The sequence below is a fragment of the Schistocerca cancellata genome, chromosome 3 (genome assembly GCF_023864275.1).
Source record: "Schistocerca cancellata isolate TAMUIC-IGC-003103 chromosome 3, iqSchCanc2.1, whole genome shotgun sequence".
In the NCBI taxonomy this organism is placed as follows: domain Eukaryota; kingdom Metazoa; phylum Arthropoda; class Insecta; order Orthoptera; family Acrididae; genus Schistocerca; species Schistocerca cancellata.
Window position 1 is genome coordinate 529,722,346 of NC_064628.1, and position 7,013 is coordinate 529,729,358.

Sequence of the window (7,013 nt, forward strand, 5' to 3'; positions counted from 1 at the left end):
ATAGGTGCCCAACCATTACTTATTTTATGTTTTGAAAATCAAACATGCATCTTACTCCAAAATCTGATGAACTGTTTACAAAATAATTTTCTTTGTATGAACAATAACTTTGTACCATTATTCAACAATGACCATTTTGGCCCAAACTTAGTTTACAGTCAACCTAGAAAAACCAATGAATTTAATTTTATTCAAACTGAAAATAATCAGTATGTGGCAATAACTGTACCTTCCCCTTTCTTGCCATCTTTGATGTGGGTCATTTGTTTGAGGCTTTATGGCACACATGAATGGGAAATTTAGTCAGCTTATTCAAAGGGAATCACTTCAACAGCCTCAACATCATATGGCGATACATCCTTGGATATCAAGAGAGATAAATGATGGATACTGCCAATAAGTTGTTCTAAAAACATCTGAAAGCGTGCTGGTGCACCAGCAACACCAAATGATAACATATTAGGTTAATAGAGCCTGTAAGGAGTATTTAACACTACAATGGTTTTGGAAGTCTCGTCTAAAGGAAGTTGAAAATTAGCTACCAAATGATCACTCAGAGAAAAACACTGGCCACCTGCCAATTCTGAAAATAATTCATGGAGACACAAAAGAGGGGACTGAGGTCCACAATTTACAAGTGTTTACCACACTTCTGAAGTTCCTAGAAAGGCATAGACTACAGCCGAGTTTGTGAACAATGCCCATCTGCAATGAAGAATCAGAGGCAACACTTTTAACACCACTAAAGATTCTAGTTCTATTTTAACTTCATCCCACAAAATCAAAGGTACAGGATGAGTTTTGAAAAATTTTCAGAAGTGCACTCTTTTAATGTCGTTTGGATGAAAAAATTAAAAGCCATTCCCTAGCCTGAAGAAAACAAGAGAGTGCATTGGAGACACAAAGAATCAATTTCTGCACATGGAATGTTATTCTGAGGTGCTTGGAGTGAGTGTTGGATAGAAAAATCAAAGGTGGTATAAGCATCCAGGCATAAAATATTTTCCTCTGAAGGTTCTGCTACTAGCATGGAAAATCACGAACCATTGCTGAGAGTGGAAGATGGCACAGTGCTACCCTTGATTCTATGATATCATTTATTTGCAACAGCATGCATAACTGCTGATGGCATGACTAACTCTGACAAACATCTGTTATATGACCCTGGCGAATATACTATTGGTTGACATCATTATAATGTGGGAAACTACATCTAGCATGTATAGAAAAACAGTCAGGACAACTGGGTAGGGTGCAAAAGTTTCTCCCAGACCAGTTGGAACAATTATTATGACACTAGATTTGATTCTTGTCTGGTTGAGTGGGAGTCACTTCACTTCCACCTGAATTTCATGGCTATTTGCGATTTAACCATCAGATGAACTAGGTCAAAAACCATTTCCTGATCAAGATGACATTTCTGATACCTCATAATACATGGACATGGAAAGTTGAGCTGCCTGAGAAATCCTGAAACTGCTAGCAATATGTAAAATTTCAGCTAAATAATGATCTGACTACTGAAATGCTTGAACATGCACTTCACTGTCTGGTGCTATCTAATTACTGTGTCACATATTAATGCTTCTGAAGGTGACAGTCCAAAAGAACACCAATTTGCAAATGTTACTTGAACCTTGTAGGTCTGTAATCCATGATGCATAACTGTCTGATTTTGCTTATGAAGTTGAATTAACTCTAATTGAGTGGTAACCACATGCATTTATGTAGCAAAATTTTTTCCTAAAAGCAAATTAATAGTGATTAGAGACAGCACTGATTGATCAGATAAAGGGACCAATTTTTGTGCAAGATAATAGAGCAGTAGGTTTTTAGACAATAGAAAGTTTCACAATTGCTAAAGGCATTTATTGTCACTTGTCTGGAAATAAGGTACTAAATGCTTTTAATGCACTTCCCAGTCTTCTTGAGCATCACTGAGTGGTTGGAGAGCTTGAATTGCTTAAAGTGATTGTAGCCATTCCAGGTCTGTCACCTCTGTACAAGCTCCTGCCTCTGTTCAAGTTTTTGTTTCCAGAAAACTCCTTGTCCATCATTGTGGAAACACTCAGCAAAAAGGCCTGACAAGTGATACTTAAGAACATGGTGGGCTGCAGTTCCAGTCCCGTCCTTGTTGCCATTATCGTAAGTCTGCTTCTTCAGCAATATGTGTTTTATTACATATAAATTATTTACAAATAAATAACAGAAATGAAAAAGCTTTTGGAGGTGGATAGCTTTTGTTGAATGACAAACGCTGTTTGTATTTTCAGTTGGGAAGCACTTAGATACAAACCACACTCTTGGTGTCATCCAATGCCATCAGTTCATTCACTCAAAACACAACAGTCAGCTGAACAATTAGTGAAGACAGCATTGTGTTAGGCAGGTGGGAAGCCCATGTGCTAGCCAAACATTGACGATAGGTAACAACAAAGTTCAGTGCACAGTCCAGGACAAAATTGTTGTACAAGGTCATCATCAATAGGTACCTTAGAGAGCTTGCTGTAAATATTAACTGGTTGTTACAAGTGAGGTCATGGCAATCCACAGAAGCCCTTACCATCTGCTGCAGGTGTTTTGCCTTGTGAGCTGGTGCTACTGTGGATGTATCCTCCCTTACAAGGGTCATGTAGCTGATTGCAAATACACTTCAAAGAAGCATCCTGCAATGGCTGATTCTGCCCCTTATTGTATGCCTTGACTAGTTCCACATTCCTAATGACTCTCCTTCATGAAACATGATCTGTGAAGCTTTCATTCATTCATTCATAATGTTCAGCAGTTCTAATCATGCAGAACCATCAGCTGTGATGACCTATGTCAATAATTAATTTCTGAATAACTGCTATAATATCAATAATTTCACTTGGCTCAATGGATGGATGCAAGTCTTTCAACTGGATGGCACTTAATTGACTTGTGTGTCTGTCTCTTTCCCAGTTGCCCAACCTGGGAAAGGGGACTTACAATTTAACATGGAATCAGCGCTTCAGCACTACATGGCATTCCTGGCAGCTTCTCATATCACTGAAAGAAAGACTGAAAATTTTGATGATCCAACTGGGATTTGACCCTGTGATCTCTCAGTTTCCAGACACGCACGCTACCTCTCAACTACCATGCCCAGCTAACTACTATAAACTATCTGTGTTTATTAATTCCCATTTCTGATTTGCTGTTCACTCATTTCCATAAAGACAAGAGGTTCAGCATGATGCAATTGCACAGCTTCACTCAGCAAGTGCACCACTATGACATTATTCATGCCCGCTCTTACTTATGTGTGGACTTCTCTACCTCTCCTGAAGATCTATGGCAAATGAGCCCAGAGTCATGGCTGCGAAGTTGAATCACTCCACAGATTAGGAAAAGACAGGATAATGATTTGTTTTAATGAACTGTGACTTCATTTCATATAACTGTAATGCTCAGCATACCAGCCAAAAGGTTACGAATGGGATTTATACTTATCAGTTACCTAACTGGCATCTTTAATCATTTAATCTACAGGGTGATTATAATTAAACTTTCAAAATGCAATAGAAATAAGACTACTGGTCAGAATGACTTGAATTGCAATAGAATATTATCAGAGATGGGGGAAAACATATGGAAGATGAAAAAATAGTGTGAAAATTGATCAGTAGATGATTCTGTATGTGTCAGAATACATAAATGAAAACACCTGTCATGTGCATGACCCACTGAAGTTGATATAAACATGCCAGGTACTCAGCTAATACAGGATCGTGCTCTGCTTGTAAAGCTGTATTACAAGAATGATGACTGTGCACACATTGCTCTGCAGAAGTTCTGGACACTGAAGGGTTTAAAAAAAGGTGTTGGTCTGATGACTGCTGTGGGCCAGGAGAAAATGATTTGGAAATTCTAAAAGGCAGGTTCTTTTGGTATGCAACCTGATAGATGAAGGAAACAAATTGGTTCTACATCACTGAAAGCAGTGGCCACAGGAATACAGGAGATGAGTGGTGGTGTGCAAACGTGGAGTGCATGGAGAATTGCCTGTGAGCACGGTGAGTAAAATCCTATGAAACATCCTCCTTTGCTATCCATTCAAACTTACCCATGTCCATGAGTTGCTTCCTGTTGACCTGCCAGCAAGAGAGACCTTTGATTTAGAATTTATTGCTTACATGGAAGTGGACAATGATTGGCCATGGAAGATTTTGTGGACGGACAAAGCCCACTTCCATCTGATAGGGTATGTCAATATACAGAATTGTCGAATATGGGCAACGGAAAATCCACACATAAATCAACCAGTGCTGGAAAAATCACTGTGTGGTGCAGGTTTATGGCACCATTTATCATAGGGCTATATTTTTTTTAAGAGACAGGTGCTTCTCATCCTATTACCTGTACCGTCACTGGTAAGTGATGAGTTGTCTTTTGCACAACCATGTCATTCCACTTTTCAACAGCATGGATGTGTGCATGGGATCATTTTTATGCAAGATGGCACACCTCCACACATTGCAGAAATGCTAGAATTACCAGTCTCCATTTCCGTAGAGCCTGGCCATCCCAGTCACCTGATATTAATCCGTGTGATTTCTGGCTGTGGGGCTATCTGAAAGATATTGTGTTTAGTGTTATGATTGCAAACTTAGCTGCATTGAAGGCATGTATTGCACAACACATTCTGAATGAGATCCAAGAAACACTTCGATCAGTTGTGGAACATGCTGTTTCTCAATTTCAACTTGTTGAAGAAAATGGTGGACAGCATATTGAACATGTTTTGTATGAGTCACATAGAAATTCATAATCTGGTTCTGATTGATGCTTTTTATGCCTCATGACAATTAAAAACCAATTTTTCCCATCTGATGTGATATGACCTTGCCATGGTGGTTAGGCTTACACAACTAACTGCATCACACCTGTACACCCATTCACACTGAGTAATACTGTTTCTTTAATGTCAAACAAACACCTTTGGCATTGTTGTATGATTCATTTGCCATTTGTAGTCAACCACTATGAAATTATGATGCTAACAGCACCATCTATTGCTACGTTTTGTAATTATTTATTTTTCTTCTGCCATATATTTTGCCCCTTCTCCAATAATACTCCGTTGTAATTTGAAATCATTCTGACCAGTGGTGTTATTTCTACAGCATTTTGAAAGTTTAAGTTTAATTATAATCACCCTTTAAATCATGTGAGAACTTATAGAAGGCAAGGTATGTTTACAATTTTATTATAATTAACAGGGATACATCGTTACTTGATTAAGGTCAGGAGTGAACTTGTCAAGGATCCATAAAAAAATAATACAAGATTGCACGTTGAACACTAGGCAATAAGCAAAGTCTATATGGAAATCATTTTTTTATTTGGAACTGTGGTTTTGTAAATTGCAATTCAACTGAATCAAAATATTATTATTAACAAAAAATACCATTGAGGAGTAAATATACTCCAAAGGTCCCTGTAAGATTATAGTAAGATATTTTCATTTTTCTTGGCTCATCTGCATGATAAACTGTTATGATGCAGAACAAATAATTTTACATTAACATTGCAAATTCAGTTGTAAGTATGACTATGGTACATGCTGGACATTTATGAGATTTATATATATTACCATTTTCAGTTTGGTTTCAAATTTTACTTTGCTGTATAATAGACATTTTATATCACTGGATAAGTAATCAAAAATTTTACTGCTACATTGTACACCCCTTTTTGTGCTAAATACAACCTTAATGTGGAATAATGAATGTCTTTTTCCTTCTGGTATTGTAATTTACATAAATCATTGTTCCTCTTGAACTGCAGTGTATTATTTATAACAAACTTCATGAGTTAATAAATATAGTATGAAACAATAGTCAGAATGCCCAACTCCTGGTTAGATATGACATTACCCATTCGTTGGCTATACCAATGTGATTCACACAGTCAAATGCCATAGACAAATCATAAAAAATACCAACCAGTGCTACTTTATTATTTAATGCTTGTAAAATTTGGTAAGTGAACATGTAAATGGCATTCTTAGTAGAAGAACTCTTCTGAAATCCAAGCTGTGATCTGCTGAGGATATTGTTGCTTTTCAAGTGAGACACTAGTCTAGAATACATCGCCTTCTCAAAAATTTTGAAAAATTACATCAACAGTGAAACAGGTTGGTAGATGTTGACATCTCTCCTATCACCTTTTATAATGAGTGGTTTGACAACAGAATATTTCAGTCTTGCTGGAAAAATACTTTGAGTTAATGATGTGTTATATATTTCAGATAAGACAGGGCTTATTATGTGGAAATAAATCTTTAGCACTCTTTTTCGAAAACCAGATGAGCTTTTATGTTTGGGAGTACATATAATTTTCTTAATTTCAGAAGGAGAAGTTGGTGATATATTCTTATGACTGAATTTTATGAGAGATGCTTATTCAACGTACTGCTGTGATTTTTCTCTTGAAATGTTTGTGCCTATACTTCTTGTGTATCTGAGAAATGGTTATTAAATATATTTGCTATCTGGGACTCATCATTTATAGCCTTTCCATTTAATTCAATAGTGATTTATCCTGTTCTGTGGCTGGTTGTCAAGTCTCTTATTTCACTACATTCCATATAAATTTAAGTCTGTTGTTGGAATTACCAATTTTTGGCAAACTGTACATGTTTCTTGATATTTTAACAAGTTTTGTTCATAATTCTGAGTAGTTTCTTTAGTGTGCAACTACTTGTTCTTGCTGACAGACATATTTCCCTTTTCCTTTCACAAGATATTTCAATCCCTCTAATGAACCATGGTTTTATACACTGCTGTTTAATGTCCTCTGTGATTAACTTATGCAGAAATTTATTTGCAAATAATGATATGAATTTATTATAGAACAGATTAAATATTAAGTTAGCATTTGGTTCATTATAAATTTAAGCCAGGTTCACTCTTGTAAACTGTTCTTAAAATAAAATCAAACAATGGAAACTCTAGGTTGGAATATCAGCAACATAAGGAAAAGATAGA